This window comes from Athene cunicularia, assembly GCF_003259725.1.
Source record: "Athene cunicularia isolate RWA chromosome 1 unlocalized genomic scaffold, athCun1 chr1_part1, whole genome shotgun sequence".
In the NCBI taxonomy this organism is placed as follows: domain Eukaryota; kingdom Metazoa; phylum Chordata; class Aves; order Strigiformes; family Strigidae; genus Athene; species Athene cunicularia.
Window position 1 is genome coordinate 129,374,806 of NW_020799091.1, and position 23,292 is coordinate 129,398,097.

The 23,292-nt window shown below is 43.4% G+C and overlaps 1 long non-coding RNA gene across 1 annotated transcript; it reads left to right on the top strand.

Annotated features, from left to right (window-relative positions):
- The first annotated feature begins 7,808 nt into the window (after positions 1 to 7,808).
- Positions 7,809 to 22,620, top strand: LOC113482335. The gene is made up of 4 exons (XR_003398829.1): positions 7,809 to 7,911; positions 16,538 to 16,660; positions 20,944 to 21,028; positions 22,532 to 22,620. It is a non-coding gene; the product is annotated as an uncharacterized LOC113482335 (long non-coding RNA).
- Positions 22,621 to 23,292: the final 672 nt, after the last annotated feature.

Below are 23,292 nucleotides of genomic sequence, written 5' to 3' on the forward strand. Positions count from 1 at the left end.
GGACGACACACACAGACGGGGACGGGATAGTGTGTGGCATGTTTGCTTATTTTCCCTTTCTCAGCACTGGGGGTGAAGGGGAAAATGAGTGGCTGAGTGGTGCTCAGTTGCAATGTGAGCTCAAACCATGACATGAACATAAGGCATTCTAAAGCATTTCTGTAGAAGACCTGAGCACTGATCGTCTGGAAAATATGGCTTTTTAAAACATCTTAAATTGGACACACAGTATGGTTTTGCATGCTGAAAATTTACTCTTGAATTCTTGGTACAGACATGCCTGAAGTTTGCACTGCTAAGAATTTACTAAAGCCACTGAAAATATGTTAATTTTCAGCGTAATTTCTTCTAGTACAGGTGCTTATAGGGTATCTGCAAAGATCCACTGGATCATAGTATTCACAGTTAGCATTGATGATGGTGATTGTCGCGGTAGAGACAGTCAAGCGACAATCAATAATCAAGTTAGAAGCAAAAGAAGTGGAAGTTTTATTGTTTACTACATACTTTATATATCTTTTTACAACTACTGCAAGCTCTAACATAATTGGCTAAACCCATAGCAACGGTACACCCATAGCAATGGTACATGATTGGATAGGTTTCTTAAAGTTTTACTTCTGAACATAATTCACACAGTTCCTTATCTGTGGTCAACAGTTTCATGTTTCTTGCAGCAGATGTTCACTGTCCTTGCTCCTTATCTGTGGTATGCCCTCCTGCATGCAGACTTAAAGGTACAGGATGATCTGGCCAAGGTCGAATTCCATCTGCTCTGTCAGGTGTCCACCAGATCCGCTGCCTACCCTGACAGGTGATGACGATGACTGTAACAGTAATAATAAAATCACCATTTAATTGTTTGGAAGTGGGCTTTGGCAAGATTTTTTGCAAGTACTTTTTTTGTGTTCTTCCCAGCTCTGCTGAATGTGCATGCAAGTAAGCTCTGGTATGCTTTAGCATCTGCCCCAGAGTCTGTTAGAATAAACTATAAAACTCCTCTTGACTTCAAGGGATGAGGAGATCATTTCCACAGGACACAAAAATATCTCTGACAACAATAGAATCAGTCATTCCTTTTTTCATCTGCAAAATAAAATGATCTTCTGTAAAACACTGGATTATGGTAATGCAGCTTTTGACCTTCATCAGGGGAATTCTTGTTGCTGGGTCTTGATCTTAGTTCTACATGCCCTGTTTCCTTTGAGTGTGCCTAGACAATTATTGGAAGCTATCACTCATGACTGCTTTGAACATGAGAGCTGCACTCCTGTTAATAGCTCTGTCCTGTGCTGTAACTGCTGTATTTCCTTCACGTACATATTTTCCTATACAGAATTACTATCAGCAAGAAATTTGGCCTGTTGTCTCAGGTGAGTTGCACTAACCTGTTCAGTTTCCATTGCCATCTTCCAATCTGAATTATTTTTTGCCTGTTATCTCATGTTCTGTTGTGTTCAAAAGACTCTGAGTTCCAGGAAAGCCACAATGGAATATTAGCTAATCACTAATTACTTTTTATGAAACCTGTCTAAATTACTACAAACTATTTCTCCACAGTTCAACCGATTTGAGTTTTAGTTCTGTGAGGATTTACGTATGTGCTAATTTATGCTTGGTAGTTTGAAGTTCTGCAGTAAAAAAAATCAAGCCATCTTAAGCAATTGAAGGAGTAGAAATGAGAAACAGAAGAACTTCAAAATAATTACTATTCATCTTTTTTTGTTGTTGTTGTTCTTTAACATTAAAAGATCTGATTCCTGAGGGATCAGTTAAATACTTGCTTAAGTCCAATTAAGATGCTGTCAGACCTTCAGTCTGGTTTCTTTTTACTGCAAATTAGAATTCTCAAATAGTCACAAGGCTCCAGGAGCTGCAAAATGAAGACGTGAAGTTTCATTACACTTGTGATAAGTATCAGGAGATCTGCTAATACTGCAGCACTAGAGTTCATTCTTACATTCCCACAGGGTGAACCAAATGCTGAGTGGTAATACTGACCTCATTAAAAGCACTTTTCATAAGCAGTCCCTATGCTTGGTATAAGGACCTCATTAAAGAAAACAGCTACTAGTATGAGAGCTCATTGGAAGTCAGATTTGTCAGCAAAACCAGGCCACCTGCTTGCAATCTGTGACTGCAAACACACCTTATCTTTTGGTGGGGAGGGGAAGAACTAACTAAAATGCCAGTGATGTGTAAGAGGCATCGCAAATACATCCAAAATTAAGTTCCTGTTACACAAAATATTTAGGGCAGAATGTATTAGAATGAGAAGTATCTATTGTTTTATTTTTATTTTCTAACATAGATCCCACTTCTGGAACACTTGCTGCTTTGACTGAAAATTAATGTTGATACAAAATCCCACAAGGGATATTTTTTTGCTCTATCTACCAATCTCACATACCTAGCAAATAGTTCTGAGCAGCCTGAGAGTCAGGTGCTTACAACACAAAGAGGATCTCTCAGACATAGTCCTTGATTTTCAGAGCTTTGGCAGAAGTGTGGGTTGTTTTTTGTTTTGTTTTGTTTTGTTTTTTTCCCAGTAATGTATTTCATTCTTGTGAAAGGAACTGCTCTTCTAGTATGGTGCTTATATAGGTTTCATTGCTCTTCTGCTGGACCCTGCAGAGGCAACCAAGTTCTACAGCTGGTGCCTGGCAGTAATTGTGCTTCCAGGGGACTAAACCCCACCAAAGGAAAAGTCTGATCTGTTGTATGAAGCCAATTAACCAGCAACTGTTTGTCCAACCTGTACTTCTAGCCATGTTTTTTGTTCTTAGGGTGCCATATCATCACCACAAATGCCTGTTCCTCATCTTTGCCCCAGCTTTTGACTATCTTCTCACCATGCTCTTTAGCTTGGTCTGCCCTCATCTTCTTCCATCCATACCCTGACACACATACACACTAGGTTCTCACTGTGTTCCTTCTTGATACTGCTGTCTAGGTAATTCTTCTTTTTCAGGCCAGACACCAACTTGCTTGTACTTTGTTCCAGTGTACCGTAATCCTAACCTATCTACTCTCATCCTGCTTATGCCGTCCTGGTACTGAGGATCATGACGGTGTCTAAAAGGCAGGGATGTCCTCTGCATGTAAATAGAGGTGTAGCTGATTGAGCTATTACTTGCCCCATCTCTTTTCTACTGTTTACTGTTGAATAGGCCATCTTCCAGGCATTATATCTCTGTCAGCTCCCTGAGCTGTGACAATAGCCCATGCCACCTTCAGTAACAATTCAGGCTAAACTAGCTAATTTTGTACCAAAGCAGACTATTTATCAAACACATATAAATATATGTTTCTTTTCCGGGTTAAGTAAAGGTGGCTGGTCCACCTATGTCAAAATCCTTAGGTTTTGACTCAGTAAAGGTTTAGGCCAATTGAGAGGGTCGAATTTCAATTGGCAGACGCTGCTTGTAATGTCGCGAGATTCCCATCCTACTATCCAACTTGAGACATGAGTGTGTATTACAATCAAGTTGGAAGTTACATAAAGTGCTTAAAGATAGAGGTGATTTTAACAGAACCAAATAGAGGTGATTTAAGCAGAACCGAAGGTGCGATTGTTAACTATTTACAGATTTTGAGCGAGATTTACTCACAAAGATATGAAGTCTGTCTACTGAGGAGAATAGGGCCATATTACATAATCTCCTCGCAATTCTCTTTTGTCTGGATTTGGAAATGCCCATGTCTGCGAGCAGTGAATAGTTGCCTTCGTACCATTTTCCACAAGAAGCCAGGGGAAAGCCCATAAATTTAATTTTGGATGCCTTTGTTAATTCTTGAATTTGGTCTTTTAAGTGTTTATACTTATTTACTTTTTCTGATGCAGCTTCCTGCAACGTTTCAATTTTGCTTTCATATCTGATTGTTACATCTACCACCACTGCTGTGTCATCTTTTAGAAATATTAAATCTGGTTTATACAATTCATTTTGGCTATCTCTGATCAATGGTTCCTGGTAAACATTCTAATCTTTCTTTTTACCCTCCTCAATTAATACATTACAAATTTTATTGTGCCTTTTAATTCTGGCATCTTGTACAATAGGACATAGGCCAATTATGTGGGCGCAGGTTTCATTTTCGGCATGACAATGATGGCAAGATTTATTATATGTCGATTGCCTGCCTCTCGCTAGGAATTCTTGGGTAGGGTATACATTTGCTCTTAATTGGAGGGCAGTGATTAGCTTTCTGTGAGGAATGCCCCTGTAATGTTCAGTCCAAGAGTTACTAATATTGTCCTTCTCAAAGTTTTCTATGCCTCGGCCCTGGGATAGCAGTTTGGTCCAATTTCTGAATTCCTGATTACACCAATTGCAGGGTTTTGGAAAGACTCTCCTTGGTGTGGGTCTCTCCCATTCTGAGTCCTCCTCACGAATTAACCCCTTAGCAACCGTTATAACTGTTCCGGAGTCCCATACGGACGGGACCTTTTCCTTATCTCCATCTGCTGCAATCCACAGGTTTTTAAACTCTTTCTCAATGTTCTCGTTACTATTTCCCGGATGGTCTCATCGGAGGACTGTGCGATTCTATGGATTCTTCTTGCTTGTACGCTGGGGATTAGGCCGGCGAGGCGAGTTAGACCTAATCCTCCATCTTTTGTACTGGAGTAGAGCACAGCATCAGCTGTACTTGGGGGAAGGTGTAACCATCTTTTAACTGTGTTCCTAATTGTTAAGTTTAATGACTCCAGGTATGTAGGTTTAGTATCTGAGTGGTCTGCCAGGTAGATGATTCTTGGAATAGTGTAAATTCTTAGTATGTTGATCTTTTGGAATGGTTTTAATGGGGACGTTTCTATTCTCTGCAGCCAGTCTGTCATTTTGTCAAGTAACTTTGGTTTTGTTATACCGACCCAGGGGTCAATGAACAGTCCTAAGTATTTCTCAGTGTTGTTTGGGTGAATCATATTGAGGGGAGTGCCTTTGATAGTCCATGGGGGACAGTCATTGATGGTATATGAGTCTTTTGTCAGCCGGATGTAAAAGCCGTGACACTTTTCCCCTTGTGTTTTGAGGCCTGTTAGGTCACAGAATATTCTAACTATGTCCAGGTTCTTTTGCATTCCCTCCCAAGAGCTACTTAATAGCACTAGATCATCGGTGAAGGTCATAATTATTTTAGGTTGTCATGCTCATACAACCTCGTAACACAGGTTGGTTACAAAGACATGAGAAGGTCCATAATGAATAGCTGGTAGGCAGAAAAATCTTAATCCACTGTGAGCTACTTCCAAGGGGATTCTATATCTATATCATTGCATATGTATTATAGATAGTCATAGAGACTAAGGGCAGATCTACAGAGTGTTTTCAAGGGAAGCAAAGCTCCAAACTATTTCTTAAATCTCAACCTGTGTGGCTTCCTTAGAGACACTCAGGTCATCTGTGATTGAGCAGGAAATTAAATAAAGCTTCCCAGGTAACAAGTCTAAATTGCACTTTTTTTTTTTTTCAAAATTGGAAGCCACGTTAGAAAAACAGTTTGCAAGTAAGCACAGTATAGCAGCGGAATAGGAAAGTTTCAGTTTATTTCAAAGTATAGAAACTTCTGTGAAGTGCAGATGTTACAGATTAACACTTTCATGGGAGACACATTCATTGCATCCTTTATGTCTGACTCTAACTCAGTTTGAGAGATAAAATTACTTTGACATCTGAGGAGGACACAGTGTTCTTTCTGAACATAGATCAGGTTGTCTGTGACATGTAAATTAAACTAATATGAGCATTTAAAATAAATAAATAAATAAATATGATCAAAAAGAAGATGCAGAAAACTTTTCATGCTTATGTGCTATCCTAGTGCTATCTAGTTCTAATTACAGTCTCTTTGGATGCACAGTGGCAGTATTTTAATTTTGTTTTGCTGAAACCCTTAAGCGCATGCTTAGGTATGGCTGTATTCAAAACAGCATAAAATATCTAGACCACAATCCTTTCCCCTAGTGCTGGATGTAATTTCTATTCATTGATTCTGCCAGCCCTGTTTGGTCTAGTTTTTGGAAGATCCTTACAGACATAATCACATAGCTCACCATTAGTACTAGTACACTGTTTTTCCCCTTGTCTGCTTAAATGTGTGCCACAGATTTCCTGTACTTCTAATGAAATATTTCTAAACTGACTTCACACTGTTTCTATGAATTACAGTTTTTCTGTTTTTCCTTTCAGTCTGTTCCTAGCTAATTTTATTTTTTAAAGAAAAATATTTCTGTACTCTGAAATTTTGTGTTGGAGACAGCTGTCCTAAGCTCTGTAAGGAAGCAGAAGAAGACATGTCGGCGAAATGGACTCAGATCCCACTTTCTTCCAACAGGACATTCCTTTAATGGCCCTCAGACTCTAGAAACCTCTGCAGTGCGATGCATTGTTCACCTCTGTGCACCACTTCTCCTTTTCATGGCAGACTGGTTTGCTTCTCATCTTTAGCTTCTGTGTTAACATGTCTCTTCTCATTGTCAAGTTCTGTCTCATGCATGTGAGCTTTGCCATTTGGTCCTACCCATGTTTTCTTTCACTCTATTGTAACATTCAGTAGCTGCACAGATATTGTGGACTCAGATGCTCACATATGTATTTGTACAGCATTCTCCCTTTGTCTTATCATGCAAATTCCTTCATGTTCATCAGTTACATATTATCGCTTGTCTGCACAAAGCTAGTATTTGTATACACAGAAGCCACATGTAGTAAGTTTGTATTTGCCAAAGAGCTTTTATACTTTCACTAATCTGGTCTCCCAAGGAACAGAGTGCAAGAAGTGGCAATGTGAGAAGCTTTGTTTATAAGAGGTCTTATAACTTTTCCATTCACAGTTTAGTGGTCCCATCACTGGGAAAGGGTCCTTGACTCAGAATGCCATGCATACAGAGAAGCATCTGGTTTTGTGATACTTAATGGAGGAGAGGATAGAGCATGGGGAAATTCCAGAACTTGGTGAGACACAGGTGACTTGAGTAGATTGGGACCTCCCAGATGATCCAGAAAAAAAGAAATATCTGTATCCTGTTCTTCCAAGCCTTGATGCTGTGGTTGTTTTATGAGTATTTGGCTTCTGGTTTCTGAAGCACTGTGATTTCTGTGACTTTATTTTTCTTTTCCTTTCTGTCTCACTTACAGGGGAGCTACAAAAGCTCCCACAGGACATTCCAGATGTTCTGAAACATAAATGCAGAGGGATGTACAACATTCAACATTTAATAAGGATTTGTTTTGCCTTCTAATTTCTGTTTACAAAAGCAAAACCAACTTAAAACAAGGCTGCCATCATCGTTATTCTCTACTTTTCCTGAGGCGCATGCTGTGTGAATGGGAAAAATGAAACCTCATAGTATTACACTGGCTACTTTCTTTATCTCTTCTAGTCTTCATCCATATTTAGGGTTTGAACAGACAGAGGTGATAAATCAAGTGGAATGATCCTACCAGCAACTTTACCCTCGATATCCATCTTAGGTGGCAAGGAGAGAGAGAGAGTTCATGGAGAAAGCACCAGTGATCATGCAGATTTCAACAATAGACTCCTTATTCTGTTTGGCAGAAGTATCTTCCATGCAGAGTTGATACAACGTGCCATTGTACGCCTCTCAACCCCTGCCAGCACATGAAGACCATGTCAGCCATGATTGAGCAAGGCATAAAATGCCTTCCATTCAAAGCATCCAAGGAATCCTGGCAACTGCAGAGAGAACGTTTTACTCTGCCTTCCATTTGTTCTCTTGACAGCCTGAGTAGTGCATGGTTGTGTTCATGGAGCTCAAGGAGTCTGACCGACTCCTGCTAAAAGGCATATCAGAGAACAAAAGAGGTCATGGCCTCAGTCTCTCCATGAAAAGGAGAGCTCCACTCATGTTTGCAACAACCTCGTAATATGAAAGATCAACCTAAGGTAGGGAGTGTTTCTCACCAGGCGTAGACAGAGATGCATATGCAATCTGAAAATGTTTAATTACTATTGGCAGGTTTAAGACCCTTCTTTGGGCTTTAAAATAGCTTCTCAGGATAAAACCATGAGAAGGTATGCATCAGGTTTGTGTTCTGTGCTCTCCTCTTTGGATGAAGAGGACATGGACCATCTAAGGTACACACTTGTGATTTCTTTAACATCCTGCTGCTGCTGCACCTATCCTCTTCTTTTGCTTTCTACATCTGCAAACAGGCAAGTTTGGGAGGTGAACACCACTTTATACAATACCAAAGATAAGTTCTGTGAATGTGTGGGAATGTTGCTCACTTACAGGAGACAAACTCCACAAGAAAATAAGTATGGAAGGCCAGCAGATATTGTCGGTCCTAAATGCTCTTTGAACATCATGCAGCTAAATTTTGGGATTGAAATAAGGTGGGACTTTCTTTCATTTGCCTGACACAGAGAAATGATTACGTGTTTTGAGATTTATTTACTTATAGAAAACTGCTTAGCAACTTATTTGCTTACTTATAGCAAGTATTAGTATTTTTAAAAATATTGCTAAGAATCCTGCTTGCCCAGACTGTGCTGTGGAAATTTACCAAGGACTACTGTGTTCATCAAAACAAAGCAGTTCACTGTGAAAATCTACCAAGGATTACAATGTTCAGCAAAATATTATACTTTTGCCCTTGAGTAACAGGTGGCTCTAACTAGTTGGAATTTTGCTAATGAGTAAAGATAGCCATGTATGAATGGTGGAAGTTCTATTGGTTCTCTTAGATAAGACAGAAAGTAAACTGTCTGAAAATCATTTTTATTATTTAAGAAATTGGCCAAGAGAATCTGCACATGCTCCGGGGAAAAAAAAAACAAGGTGAGAAAGACTACATGCCTTCCTCCCAAAGCCCCCCGAAGATGCCCACCTGGAGGCAATGCACAGGTGCAAAGTTAACATAAACTGTTGACATCAGCCTTTCGAACTAACCCAGCCTTACTCATGCATATGTAAGATTGTGTTATGTAACCCAATGAATATGGATATCCACACTGTATAAGTTTTCAGTAAAATGTGTGGTGGGTGTGCAAGCTTTGTGGAGAAATCCCCTTGCACCCCGGCGCTGGAGTAAACATACCTGCTGTATAACTCTATTCGAGTTGTAGAGCCTTTCTCTGTGAATCATGCCTTTCTGGCATTTAGATATCATAAGCAACATTTTTTTTTTTTCATGTCCTGGTTCAGCTAGGATAGAGTCAAGTTTTTCCCCAGCAGAGAGAGAGGGGGGAGGGATCTCTAGCCAGGTTATTCATACCACGCTGACTTCAGGTCCAGGGGTGGAGACTTTTTACTTTCACTTCTGGTTTTGGGTTTTGCCATACACGTGGTGGGCTTGCTCCTTGACCATTTAGCGGTATTTCTCTGCATATTGTTTGTCTTGATCCCTGTAATTGCTGTTTAATCTTGTTATCATTGCTATTGTTGTTGTTCAGATTATTCTATCACTATCTTGTATTTTGTTATTTTAGCCGGGGTTTGTGACTAACTTCCAGCCCGACCGCGGGGGTGGGGGAGGGGCAATGGCAATGTGCTCTCCGGTCTCGGCAAGGCTTAAACCTGCACATTTATTAATTGGTGCACCAACGTGGGGCTCGGAATAAGAATAAAAAGGGACAGACCCTGACCAGAGTGTGATAGAGCAATCTGTTGGGTGTAATTATTTTTTGTGTATTTGTTTGATAAGAAAAAGTTTGTGATGCCGGACCACATGTTTGTGTGGTGCATCTGGATTACTCCTTATATCCAGTTTATGATCCATGTGGTGGCTTTTGTTATGGGTGGAAAATGTGTAAAGGTTCTTATGTTGTTATACGGGATATTGAAGGTGTATGCTGCCTTTGTATCGCAGTGCATTGGGGCGGGACAGTACCTGTTTGCCATTTGGGCTTTTGTTATGGGTCTCACCCCATCTGTGGGTGAGCCAGGGGAAGAGATCCTTTGGCTTTGTGGACGTTCAGCCCTCCCTGGAGCCTGCAAGCCAGCGTGATTGTGGAACTACGCCTTCTGAAAGTCTGCCTGATTTCGGTTTTGGCCATATGGTATTTCTCTGAAAATAGCAGTGCCCGGAAACCTGCCCGGAGGTCAGATATTAGTGAGTGGCAAGGGGTGTGGGAAAAGATGGAGGCCTGAGTCGATGGGCACCCCCAATGCTTTGGAACTTCACTCCTGAGCGAATGCAAAGCCCTGAGAAGCTGATGGAGTGCTTAGAAAGGATGTGCTACCAAGCTGGCAAAACCCAGGAGACACAAATAGCTGCAATGTGTTGGGGACTTGCCCATTCATACCGTGTCCTCTTTAACATCACCCGCTGACCTCAAAGGGAAGAAAAGGCCACAAAAACAATATCTGAACCGGAGGGACAGACAGAGCCAGTCTCAGTCGCCTCCTCCAGCACAGAGACTGAGCCAGAGAGCCAGGCAGTGCCAGTGTCAGTCGCCCTGATACAGAAAACCAAATATAGCAGAAAGTCAGCTTGCAGAGTGAGGGATGAGGATGAGCCAGGCCCATCAGGGGAACAGGAGGAAGGGCCAGAAGTGATTGTCTGATCTCTGTCCCTGACTGAGCTGCGAGATATGTGGAGAGATTTCGGCCGCCTGGGAGGCGAGCAGATTTGCACCTGGCTGCTCCGATGCTGGGACAATGGAGCCAGTGCTTTTGAGATGGAGGGGAGAGAGGCCAAAGAGCTGGGATCTTTGGCCAAGGATGCTGGCATTGATAGGGAAATAGGGAAACAGACTCAAACCCTCAGTCTTTGGAAGCGACTCCTGTTCAGTGTAAGGAAGAGGTACCCCTACAAGGATGATATCCTATGTCAGCTGGGCAAATGGACCAGCATTGAGAAAGGCATCCAGAACCTCAGGGAACTGGTTGTGTTTGCGATGATCTATGGTGATATGAATAATGAGCAGTCACCCATGGACCCAAAGTTCCCGAAGAGCGCAACAGAAGCGCAATCAAAAGCATTGTCAATAGTGTCCTGGTGGACAGACACCCACACTCTAACAGTGGATGGAGTGGTTGGCAAGCTCCAGCAATATGAGGGAAATCTCCTTTCATCGCAGCATTCCTGGGTCTCAGCTGTGGAGGAACTGTCACAGAGGCTCCAGAAAGAGTAAGAGGACATGCCCTACGTTCCACCTTCATGGGCTGATGTCTCAGCCATTAGAAGTAAATGTTTCCCCACCCAAGAGAAAGGCAGCAGAAGGTACACAACACGAGGCACCCTGTGAATTTTCCTCCGTGACCACTGAGAGAACATAGGAGGTGGGATGGACAGCCCACTGCTGCCCTAGCTGCACAAGTAGAGCATCTGAAAGGGAAGACCATCAAAAAAGGGGAGTCCTCCAAGAAGAGTGCAGCTCCAGTGTCCAGTTAGAAATCTCCCAGGCAGAATAGAAAAGTGAATGTTATGTCTGACCCTCTTGAGGGGACCAGTAAATCATGCTTACAAGAAGTGAGTGATGCTGAGCAGGATTAGAGGGGCCCTGCCTCCAGCCAGGTAGAGGAAAGGGACAATCGGATTTACTGGACAGTGTGGAACCGATGGCCTGGCACGTCAGACCCACAAGACTATAAGGCTTTGGTGAACACTGGCGCACAGTGCACCCTGATGCCATCGAGCTACAGTGGGGTTGAATCCATCTGCATCTCCAGAGTGACAGGGGGATCCCAACAGCTGACCCTATTGGAAGCTGAAGTGAGCCTGACTGGGAAGGACTGGCATAAGCACCCCACTGTGACTGGCCCAGATGCCCCGTGCATCCTGGGCATAGACTGTCTCAGGAGAGGGTACTTCAAAGACCTAAAAGTGTACCGGTGGGCTTTTGGTGTAGCTGCCCTGGAGGAGGTTGAACAGTTGTCCACTTTACCCGGCCTCTCAGAGGATCCCTCAGTGGTGGGGCGGCTTATGGTGAGGAGCAGCGAGTGCCCATTGCTACCAGGACAGTGCACCGGCGGCAGTAACGCAGAAACCAAGATTCCCTGGTCCTCATCCATCAGCTGATCCGTCAACTAGAAAGCCAGGAGGTGATCAGCAAAACTCACTCACCCCTCAACAGTCCTATATGGCCAGTGAGAAAGCCTAATGGTGAATGGAGGCTAACTGTGGACTACCATGGCCTGAATGAAGTTACGCCAGCAATGAGTGCTGCAGTGCCGGACATGCTAGAGCTCCAGTATGAACTGGAGTCAAAGGCAGACAAGTGGTACGCCATGATTGACATTGCTAAGGCGTTCTTCTCCATTCTGATAGCGCCAGAGTGCAGGCCACAGTTTGCGTTCACTTGGGGAGGCATCCAGTACATCTGGAATCGATTGCCCCACGGGTGGAACTACAGTTCCACCATTTGCCATGGACTGGTCCATACTGCACTGGAGAGAGGTGGGGCTACAGAACACCTGCAGTACATTGATGACATCATTGTATGGGGGGACACAGCCGAGGAAGTCTTTGAGAAAGGGAAGAAGATAGCTGAAATCCTCCTGAGGGCCGGCTTTGCCATTAAGCAAAAGAAAGTTACGGGTCCTGCAAGAGAAATTCCATTCCTAGGGATAAAATGGCAAGATGGGCGTCGCCACATCCCAGTGGAGGTGATAAACAAGATAACAGCCATGGCCCCACCAACCTCTAGACAGAACACTCAGTCTTTCCTGGGTACTATGGGGTTCTGGAGGATGCACATCCTGAACTACAGCCTGTTTGTGAGCCCTCTCTACCATGTAACCCGTAAGAAGAACGATTTTGAATGGGGCCCTGAGCAACAACAATCCTTTGAAGAAATTAAACGGGAGATTGCCCAAGCAGTAGCCCTTGAGCCAGTCCAGGAAGGTCAGGAGGTTAAGAACATGCTCTACACCGCAGCCAGGGAGAATGGTCCTACCTGGAGTCCCTGGCAGAGAGCACCTGGGGAGATCCGAGGCCGACCTCTAGGCTTTTGGAGTGGGGGATGCAAAGGCTCTGAAGCTAATTACACACCAACTGAGAAGGAGATACTGACAGTGTATGAAGGAGTTCGGGCTGCCTCAGAAGTGGTCGGCACTGAAACACAGCTCCTCCTGGCACCCCGACTGCCAGTGCTGGGGTGGATGTTCAAAGGTAAGGCCTCCTCTACGCATCATGCAACCGATGCCCCGTGGAGTAAATGGGTTGCAATAATAAAACAATGGGCTCGAATAGGGAACCCCAGCCGCCCAGGGATACTAGAGGTGATTATGAACTGGCCAGAGAGCAAAGAATCCAGGATGTCACCAGAGCAGGAGGTGACACGTGCTAAGGAGGCCCCAACATATAACGAGCTGCCGGATGAGGAGGAGCAATATGCCCTGTTCACTGATGTTTCTTGTCATATTGTGGGAAAACATTGACGGTGGAAGAGTGTTGTATGGAGTCCCAGATGACGGGTCACTGAGGATGCTGAGGGACAGGGTGAATTGAGCCAATTTGCAGAGGTGAAAGCCGTTCAGCTTGATTTGGACATTGCTGAGCGGGAAAAGTGTCCACGGCTCTAGCTCTACACTGACTCGTGGGCATTAGCGAATACCCCGTGGAAATGGCTGCAGCAATGGAAGCAGAACAACTGGCAACGTAAGGGTAAAACCATCTGGGCTGCTGAAGTATGGCAGGATAGTGCACCCCGTGTGGAAAACCTCGTTGTGAAGGTGTGCCATATGGATGCCCAAGTACCTAGGAGTCTGGCCACTGATGAACATTGACACAATCAGCAGGCAGACCAAGCTGCTAAGATCAGAATAGCTCAGGTGGACTTGGACTGGCAGCGCAAATGTGAACTGTTCATAGCCCATTGGGTCCACGAAACATTGGGCCACCAAGGTTGGAATGCAACATACAGGTGGGATCAAGATCGAGGGGTGGACTTCACCATTGACACCATTGCAGAGATCATCCATGGATGTGAGACATGTGTTACAATCAAACATGCCAAGTGGGTGAAGTCCCAGTGAAATGTAGAGCGATGTCTGAAATATAGATATGGAGAAGCCTGGCAGATCGAATACATCACACTGCCACAGACCTGCCACAGGAAGCGCCACGTGCTCACAATGGTGAAAGTATCCATTGGGTGGCTGGAAGCTTACCCAGTGCCCCACGCCACCGCCCGAAACACCATTCTGGGCCTTGAGACCCAAGTCCTGTGGCGACACGGCACCCCGGAGAGAATTGAGTCAGACAATGGGACCCACTTCCGAAACAACCTCATAAATGCCTGGGCAGAAGAACACGGCATCGAGTGGGTCTACCATATCCCCTACGACGCACCAGACTCTGGGAAGATCGAGCGCTACAATGGACTGTTAAAAACCAGATTGAAAGCACTGTGAGGTGGGACCTTCAAAGACTGGGACACGTATCTAGCAAAGGCCACCTGGCTAGTCAACACCAGAGGATCTGCCAATCGAGCTGGCCCGGCTCAGTCAAAACCTCCACGTGCTGTAGATGGGGTTAAAGTCCCTGTGGTGCGCGTGAGGAATATATTGGGAAAAATTGTCTGTTTTAGTCCTGTGCCAGGCAAAGGTAAAGGCAAACCCATCCATGGGATTGGTTTTGCCCAAGGGCCTGGGTGCACCTCTCAGTGATGCAGGACAATGGAGAGGTCCGATGCGAACCACAGGAGGACTTGATTCTGGGTGAGAACATGCCGTAAATTATGCTGTGCCTTTGTAAATTGTTGTTTTGTTATTGTTAACTGCTAAATGGCAGCTGGACATGACACAGATGGTATAGAATAAAGGGGTGGATTATGTCCTGGTTCAGCTAGGATAGAGACAAGTTTTTCCCCAGCAGAGAGCGAGGGGCAAGGGATCTTCAGCTGGGTTCTTCATACCATGCTGGCTCAGGTCCAGGGGCGGAACCTTTTCACCTGGGTCTTTGGGCTTGGTGGCGGAAACCTTTCTTTCTGTAAACCAGCTAGCGGTATTTCTCTGTATATCGTTTGTCTTGTTCACTGTTATTGCTGTTTATTGTTGTTACCATTGATACTGTTGTTGTTCAGATTGTTCTATCACTCCGTTGTATTAAATTTCTTGTTATTTTAGCCGAGGTCTGTGTCTAACTTCCAGCCTGACCAACGCAGGTGGGGGAGAGGCAACGGCAACGTGCTCTCAGTTCCCGGCAGGACTTCAACCTGCACACTTCACTTGTTTGATAGCTAGCTAAGATGACAAGAAACCAGAATGTGAGCCTTTTATAAAATTTTGACACTGGGTAGTGCAATATTCAGCCTTAATCTCAATCTTTTGACTGGAAACAAGGTGGGTTTTATGTTTAAAAATAAAACAAACCAAAACAAAAAAAAAAAAAACAAACAAAAAACAAAAAAAACCCCAACAGATTCTGGGAGAAATGTGTCTGATAGGAGAATTAGAAGCAAGGAACCTCAGGATAGCCATCAGCTCTGAAGAATTTAGTTCTTGTTCCAGGTTAGCTCAGACAAAATCTGTGTGAGGATTTGTCCTAATTCCAATTACTCCACATCATATATCAGTATATCTGTCAAGTCCTAAAAAGATATAAGCAGATATTTTAGGAGGCTGAGCATCCCCCATTTCTGTTCAGTTAAATGTCAGCTGAGCATACCTGGTACTTTGCAAGAATTTGTTCCCTGGAGAAAATTAAGGGTGACTCTGAGAGAAGTAGAGGGCGGAATGGAGAGACACAAGCAGTTGAATCTCTTAAATGTTCCTGAGCATCATTAAAAGTAAGGGTGCCTGAGGAATGTAAATGTAAAAGACATCTAGGTCAAAATTTCAAGTGTGATTTTGCAGAGGTAAAAGCCAGTTTCTTGTTGCAGCATCTCTAGCTCCATTATTTGGATGGAGTTGGAGACAGAAGAATTTGAAAAATATTTAGAACATCCCAAAGACATTTTAACATCCATTCATTTAGATGTTTTAGTTTTGCCCTGAGTGGACGAGGGCAGAATAACTCCTACTTGAAATTTGCTCACTGGAAAAGTAAAATCATTGCTTTTGCAAAAGAGGATAACTTTGAACACGTTCTGGCCAAGTTCATACAAAGGTCCTGAACTCTTCTCTGTGAAGAGATCTCCAGTAGCAGACATCATTTTGTACTGCATGCTCCCATTTCATCCGAATTAACTTAAACTGGCATTCTGTCTCAAAAGCTGAAAAATATTAAACCTGACCCTCTGCTTGTTTGTTCTCAGTTCAGAATGTCTACAGCTACCCCTTTTGTGATTTTCCTGTTGCTGCTCGGTTTCCACTTAGATTGCTTAGATGTCTTTTCCCACTATTCTCAAAATCTATGCTGGCCTGCAAATGTCTCCTGCATTGTGACTCATGTGCCTCTTTCATCAGAAAGCAAACTAATGGTCTCCTTTGACACATGCTGGATGTGTTCTGCACAGCTCCAGGGTTTCTGCTACTGCTAATGAGTTTTTTTCTGGAGGGTTGTGAAAGATCATTAAGAAATGTTTTCTGAAAGCCTAATATTATTTTTTCAGTGTTTAACCGGGGGTGCGTTCTCACTGCTCAATACTAATAATGGTAGAATGGTTGTTTTGCTGGCAGGGTGGTCAAGGATCAGCTTGCTGGTGTCAACCCACAGGTCCATCTGCTAGACGGGGTGTATTTGAACTCTTTGAGTGATGGAAAAAAAAAAAAAAAAAGAAATATTTGCTGGCTTATATCAAGGTGAGTTGTGGAGCTGAATGGTAAGTGAAAGATATGTCAGAAGCTAATGGTATAACCTGGCTGCATCTGGAAAGAATTCCTGCCTTAGTTAGGTATCTGGCCCAATGGAGGGAACAGAAGGAATTACCAGAGAGGTACTTCAATAGAAATCCCTGTCCTTGAAGACAAACAGGATGGTAGTAGGTGGTGGTGGACTGGGGAAAATGGAAACTATCCTTGAGAGACAGCTCTGTGGGCTATAGTTTGTGGGGTTGGTTAGGGAATGGGAAGCATGGGGAAGAGAACATTCACTTCTGAAATAGGAACTGTGGGGAGTGCTAGAAGAGCTATGGGGCAGAGGACACATAAGAGCTTGGGCAAGAAAAAGGAAAGGCTCCCTGAGATGTTATTTGTTAGTATGGTCAGAGAGGATTCGAGAAGATTGTGGATAAAAGACTTGACCAAAGGAAAAGGTAGTAGTCATCCAGAGAGACAGAAAAATGCATGATGAAACATACTTCAGTTGCTCTAGACAACATGCTTTCCTCATAATCCAGACCTGACAAAGATCTTAGATTTCCCTACTTGCTACTTTGGCAGATAGCATGAAAATCCTTAGTTCAGGGAACTGGAAATACTGAGATACAGGGTTTAAAGACTACTGAGCTAGCTGAAAAATTGAAAGTCAGTGGTTACTGTTTCCAGGACTTTCTTTTATCTAGGAAGGAGGAAGACTGAAAGGCATCACTGATGGGGAATAATTTATAGTTTTTTCAAGAGCACAAGAAAATATGACCCTGATGGGGGCTCTGTGTCTTTAAGAGGACCATGGCAGGAAAAAAGTGCATTTGAGTTTAAGAGGAAGCTTAAGTTCTGACATGCTGATCTATTAAGCTTCAAAAACAAGTATGCAGTTCACAGAGCTTTCCTAGAATGGAGGCAGAACTGTCCAAAGGCTCAGTGCCAAGAGGTTTCTGAATACCACATCTGAAACAAAATGAAGAAGTGTCCTTCTTTTTGAAGTGGAGCAGGTAAAATCACCACAGTGCTAAAACACTGAGATCGTAGATGAAAGGTACAAGTTTGAATTCTGCTTTGCTTTACGTAAAGCAATTGGCAAAAGATGATAAAAATTACATGGTTGCTGTATTTTTGACAATAGTTTGTTGTCAAATATTTAACACTTCTAAAACTTTGACTGAAGAAGTGGATAATTATGAGACTGTAATACAGACATGTGCATATTTTCATATTAAATATAACATGTATGAATAATTATAATTTTTACTTAAAAATACAAAAAGCAGGTGAAAGATCTCAAGAAGATCCAAGGTCAGAGAACTACTTTTACAATTTCTGGGAATGAATGATATTCCTGTTAAGATACCAGATAGTGATTATCTAATAATGGGGATAAATATATGAAAAATCATACTGGCAAGGGCAGGAGGCCAGAATGGTTACACATGAGGATGTCCTCAGGGCACAGAAAAGCTCTGAGCATAGGTTACAGCTGAAGGATCCCAAATGCTCCATCATTATTGCTCGAGACTATTTTTTCTCTTCCTGTAAAGCCAAATGGTCCTGGAAGGGTTTTAAACTCAGGTGAGCAGAAGCGCTGACAGAAAGGTTATATTCACATGTCATCCAAGTGAGGAGTAAGCCTCTATTTTGGGTTTTACATCTGCACATAAAAACAAGTTTCCATTAAAATGGAAACACTTCCCATCACTTAAAGATTTTTTTTTCTTGGTCACATTAAATATATTCTTCTCTGCTTGCTGTGTCAGCTCAGTTTCTGGCCTGAATTTCTCAGGGCACTTACATTTGGACTGTGAGAACGTCCCCCCTGCAATCCAGGAGACAGTCAGTGACCTGCTGCATCACATAGACATACACAAGTCTATGGGAACAGATGAGATACACCGGTGAGTGCTGAAGGAGCTGGCTGTGTTGCTCACCAGGCCACTTTCTATCATTTACCAGCAGTCCTGGCTGACCGGGGAGGTCCCAACAGATTGGAAATTGGTCAATGTGACGCCCATCTATAAGAAGGGTCGGAAGGATGATCCGGGAAATTACAGGCCTGTCAGCTTGACTCCGGTGCCTGGGAAGCTGATGGAGCAGCTCATCCTAAACACCATCATGCAACACATGAGAGACAACCAGATGCTCAGGCCCAGTCAGCATGGGTTTATGAAAGTCAGGTCCTTCTTGACAAACCTGATCTCCTTCTATGACAGAGCGACCTGCTTCTTGGATGAGGGAAAGGCTGTGGATGTAATTTACCTTGACTTTAGCAAGGCTTTTGACACTGTTTCTCACAGCATTCTTCTGGCAAAAATGACTGCTGGAGGTTTGGACAATCGCACACTTCGCTGGGTAAAAAACTGTCTGGATGACCGGGCCCAGAGAGTTGTGGTAGACTTAAATCCAGCTGGTGGCTGGTCACAAGTGGTGTCCCCCAGGGCTCGGTTTTGGGGCCACTCCTGTTTAACATCTTTGTTGATGATCTGGACGAGGGGATCGAGTGCACCCTCAGTAAGTTTGCAGATGACACCAAGTTGGGTGGGAGTGTTGATCTGCTCGAGGGTAGGGAGGCTCTGCAGAGAGACCTGGACAGGCTGGAGCCATGGGCTGAGGCCAACTGTAGGAGTTTCCATAAGGCCAAATGCAAGGGGCTGCAATTGGGCCACAACAACCCCCAGCAGTGCTACAGGCTTGGGGAGGAGTGGCTGGAGAGCTGCCAGTCAGAGAGGGACCTGGGGGTGCTGATTGACAGCCACCTGAACAGGAGCCAGCAGTGTGCCCAGGTGGCCAAGAAGGCCAATGGCATCCTGGCTTGTACCAGGATTAGTGTGGCCAGCAGGGACAGGGAGGTGATCTTGCCCCTGTACTTGGCGCTGGTGAGGCCACACCTTGATTACTGTGTTCAGTTTTGGGCCCCTCACTGCAAAAAGGACATAGAGTTACTCGAACATGTCCAGAGAAGGGCTACAAAGCTGGTCAAGGGTCTGGAGCACAGGTCATACGAGGAGCAGCTGAGGGAACTGGGGGTGTTTAGTCTGGAGAAGAGGAGGCTGAGGGGAGACCATATCACCCTCTACAGCTACCTGAAAGGAAGCTGCAGTGAGCTGGGTTTGAGCCTCTTTATCCTAGTAGAAAGTGACAGGACAAGAGGGAATGGCCTCAAGTTGAGCCAGGGAAAGTTCAGACTAGATATTAGGAAGCATTTCTTTACAGAACATGTGGCTGGGTGTTGGAATGGGCTGCCCAGGGAGGTGGTGGAGTCCCCATCCCTGGAAGTCTTCAAGAGTAGGGTCGATTTGGAGCTTAAAGATATGCTGTAGGGGCGAACTGTGCTAGGCAAACGGTTGGACTAGATGATCTCCAGGGTCCTTTCCAACCTAGATGATTCTGTGATTTCCCTACATTTAATTCTTGCCTTAGGGTATGGTTTTGGCAAACAGACAGTTGACATGTGTTGACCACCCAGGGCATTTCCATGGGAAACAGACTCACCAATAAAATTTCTTCCACAGTGATAACAGTTAGGTCTGAGGAAAAACAGAAGAAAAGTTTGGCCAGAGGTCTTTGGCCACTTTGGAGAGTCTGCGCTCCATGCTACAGCTGCTCAAAAGAGCCTGAATTAACTAGAGAAGAGGGAGGCTTTCTGCAAGCCTTTAGACTTGGAGGAAAGCTAAAGCAGTGAGATATACAGGTAGTTTGAAATAATGACCTGCAAACCTGCAAGGACAGAAAAGGTAGAAAGACCCTTGGGTGAGGCATGCCATGAGGAGACTCATCTTCAGCCTAGCCACGTGAATCACCAGTTTGAGAATGCTGCTGTGCATATATTCACAATAGACTGCAAATGTAAGAGGAGGCTAGGGGGGACAGGACATGCTGAATTGTTTGGGGGCCCTATCCCATACCTGCCTGGGGGAGCAAATCTGAGTCTGCCTTCAGGAAGTCTTTCTGTGAGCAGCAGATAAAAGGAAGTCTGGTTACCCATGAAACCTTGTGGATAGGTTTCTAAAGGCATGAAGGTCAGTTGACTTTTCCTCTTTAGACGTGACACCCTTCGTGTTTTTTTCCTGTCTGGATAATAACAGCACTTTTCTCTTCTTCAGGACTATCGACAGCAGTTTAAAATGAGCTTAAAATAGTTCTGATGAGTGATCCTTCATTAATTTAGCTGAAATCAACCAGAGAGTTCAAAATTTATGGGTGCTAGATGCGTGGAGAGAATAAAGTCAACATGCAGAGTGTGATTGCCAAATATGTTTGTTTTTTCACTTCAGAAAGCAGCCTAATATCTGTTTGGTGGCAGATGAAAAGCAGACTGTGATTGTCTCCACTGCAGCTCAGGATGAAATCCCAGAGAAGGTAAGTACGGCTATGAGACTGAGAAGCCTAGGACAAGACATACCCTGTTTCTTTCACCAGTGCAGGAGGCAGCTTGCAGAAGCAGGATACACATAGCAGGGTGATGATTCATAAGGTTATACAGAAAAAAAAAGATTACTACAAAGAGTTACACACATTTTTTACCCGTAAAAAATTCAAGAAAGGGCCTAAAGATATCTTTATACAGGGCTCAAAATCAGTGACACTGAAGAAACAAAGACTTGTCATGTGAATAAGAAATATTTGGCAATTTAAGGACAGCCCACACTGAGTACCTCCAAAAAAGGAAAAAGTTCCCTGAAGTAAAGTCATCATAGTTTTGTGTGGGCTGGAAAAACTATATACCCCATTTTTACTGTATTATTCTCATTTATCTGTAAGAACTTAAAGACAGGAAAAAAATGCCTCTGTAATCAGACACTGATGACAAAGTAGAGGGCTAGCAGAGGGAAAGGGAAAAATAAAACCTAGTTAAGCATATATTTTAGGGCTGTGGTAGTTAATGGGTAAAACTAATTGGATGTAAAATTTAGCCCATGGCAAAATGGCAATAAGAGTAAGAATTGCATGCCTGAAAGATCAGAACCTTCATGCTGATGTTAAACATACAAATTCTTTAGAGTTCCTCATCTGAGACAGTGTCCATTCATTCTGTATCTTTATATTAATTTCTTTGGAGGAAATAAGACCTTCCTTCCTGATACAAGCAATATGAGTTATCTCTGAAAACGTTTTAGAAGTTGTAGCTAGTTTTTAGTAAGAGTATTATTGAAATCATGTACATTTAAAGGCTGAAAATTCCAACAAGCTAAGCTGGTAAAGTCATCTTTCCAGAGAGGAGAAAATAAAAAATGTGTAATAAATCTGAACCATCTTTTCCAGGCAGAAGCTGTTCCCAAAAGTGCTACAACCACTGCCCTAAACAGGCACTCAGTTCTCTGTGATCACTTTTCCTAAGGCTTTGCACAGTAGGGTGGGGAGAGGCTGCTCATTTTGAGGACAGCCATATTACTTCTAAACTGCCTTGTGGGGCCTTTCTGTCAGTTAAAGCATTTTACAACTTCATGGCAGTGGGCTTCCTCATGGCCTGTGGATGGGTCTCGCTGCCCAGGCAGTGCAAGCATGCCACAGGTCTCAGTACTTTTACAGAGCTTATTGCTTTCCTTGGGGACTGAGTTGAGTGGATGCATTGTTTCTTTTCCTCAAAGAGCATGAGAGTGAACCCCTTGAGCACAGTGGGAGCCAAATGCCCATGTTTGTTAGCAGCGTACAACAGCATGAAGCCCAGCTGTACATACGTACAACTACAGACTGTTGGCTTTTGAAATGGAGAATATAGCAAAGGCAATGGGAAGGCAACAGGCTAGCTAAAGGGACATCACCACATTACTTCAGACTTCAAGAGACTTATCAAAACCAAGCGCGTCTTGCAATTGTGTAAGCAAAGTGTGTTCACATTACGCAGGTATAGAAGTATGTCAGTAACTGCTGGGAAAGTGTCTGGATGATGAATCCACCCACCTGTATCTGAGTTTTGCCCAAGAGACCACAGGCTGACAGATGAACTTTTTATCATGCAATGTTGGTAAGGCTGGCAGTGGTTTACAATTGCAGCAGAGTGAGAGCTCCCATTCAGAATGCTGTAATAAAAATGACTTCTGTTGTGTGGTTAATGCCTTCATGGATCAGTCATTTTATTTCCATACCCTTTGCAGCCTTTCATTTTGTCCAAAATCTTGCATCTCCAAACCTGCCCAGCAGTCAGGCCCTATTAGTTTTTGGTTGTTTTTTTTGTTTTGTTTTTTTTGGGTTTGTTTGTTTGTTTGTTTTGTTTTTGTTGTTTTGTTTTGTGTTTTTGTTTGTTTTGTTGTTGTTTTGTTTTCTGTTTTGTTTTGTTTTCTCTTGTAAAGTAATTTTATGGATAAAGTCTGTTCAGGCTGAGTTGGGGGATCAATGCTTATCCGTCACTTCATAGATTGCTTTAGCTAATGTCAGTTGCTGCCTTTCAAATCAAGTGCAATGTTCTCAGTCATGTCTGTAAGTAAGTTTTGCACTGTACGTCCCTTCCATGCCCAGGGTAAACCCATGAATCCTGATCTTCAATATCCTCCTGCTGCCTAGAAAATTATCATACCTGTGAGCCAAATCCCTATTTCGCAGCTGTTCCCTGGAGAAAGCAACTGTTTTGTCAACAGTTCAATGACGGAAGTCTCTTCTTAGGACCAAAGATCTTGATTAAACAT